The sequence below is a fragment of the Protobothrops mucrosquamatus genome, unplaced genomic scaffold (genome assembly GCF_001527695.2).
Source record: "Protobothrops mucrosquamatus isolate PMUCROS unplaced genomic scaffold, P.Mucros_1.0 scaffold_150, whole genome shotgun sequence".
Taxonomy (NCBI): domain Eukaryota; kingdom Metazoa; phylum Chordata; class Lepidosauria; order Squamata; family Viperidae; genus Protobothrops; species Protobothrops mucrosquamatus.
The window spans coordinates 141,310-142,451 of record NW_015386226.1 but is presented as its reverse complement, the minus strand read 5'-3'; the positions used below and the strand labels follow the sequence as shown (position 1 = coordinate 142,451).

At 71.0% G+C, this 1,142-nt stretch overlaps 1 protein-coding gene across 1 annotated transcript in view; it reads right to left on the bottom strand.

Moving 5' to 3' along the window:
- The window catches only part of LOC107290834 (mitotic-spindle organizing protein 2A), a 38,040-nt gene that overhangs the window by 23,283 nt on the left and 13,615 nt on the right, over positions 1 to 1,142 (bottom strand). The gene's annotated exons all lie outside the window — the stretch shown is intronic.

Sequence of the window (1,142 nt, the reverse complement as noted above, 5' to 3'; positions counted from 1 at the left end):
GGCGGGGAGAGCAGGACGGAAGGTAGAAGCTCCCGGCCGCCCCCCCATCGCATCTTCAGCCGAACAAGCAGGGAGGGGGAGCAGAACAGGAGGCAGCGGCTCCAGTGGCGGCGGCCCCATTGCGTCCTCAGCCAAACGGGCAGGACGGCGGGAGCGCTGGCTGAGGAGGCGGAGGAAGCGGCCGCCGCTGCTGCTGCTGTCGGGCATCCCTCAGGGCGCGTCTCCCTCGCCTCGGCTGAGGCGAGGGGGGGGGAAGCAGCCTGGAAGTGGCCGCAGGGCAGGACGGTGGGAGCACTGGCTAAGGAGGCGGAGGAAGCGGCCGCCACTGCTGCTGCTGCCGGGCATCCCTCAGGGTGCGTCTCCCTCGCCTCGGCTGAGGCGAGGGGGGGGGAAGCAGCCTGGAAGTGGCCACAGGGCAGGATGGCGGGAGCGCTGGCTAAGGAGGCGGAGGAAGCGGCCGCCGCTGCTGCTGCTGTCGGGCATCCCTCAGGGCGCGTCTCCCTCGCCTCGGCTGAGGCGAGGGGGGGGGAAGCAGCCTGGAAGTGGCCGCAGGGCAGGACGGCGGGAGCACTGGCTAAGGAGGTGGAGGAAGCGGCCGCCGCCGCCGCTGCTGTCGGGCATCCCTCAGGGCGCGTCTCCCTTGCCTCATCCGTCCGTCCGTCCCTCTTCTCCGCCTCGCGCGCATGGCTGCATCGGTGAGTTGAGGCAGCGGTTCTTTAGCCGGGAAAGCCGGTGAGGCGACGGAAGAATGCCTCGTGGGCGGGCGGGCGCAGGCGCCCTGGGGTTTCTGAGCGGGAGGAGCAGGTCTCTCGGCCTCGGTGCGCGGCCATTTTATCTGCCGTCGAGACGGTCAACAACGGCCTTGCGAGAGCGGTTCTTTAGCCGGGAAAGCCGGCGAGGCGACGGAAGAATGCCTCGCGGGCGGGCGCGTCGCGGCTGCGGCTCCCGGCGGGCGGCCAGACCCTCCGCTCAAGCGGCAGCGGCACGAGGACGTGACCCCTGAGGAGCGGCCTGAGCCCCCGGGCGGCGGCGGCACCGTGGCCAGCCGCCAGCTCCGCGCGCTGGTCAAGAAAAGTAAGCCGCCTCTGGTGGGTCGAAGGACCTAGAGATGAGCCCTCCAGTCTCCTGAAAACTTTGGAGGG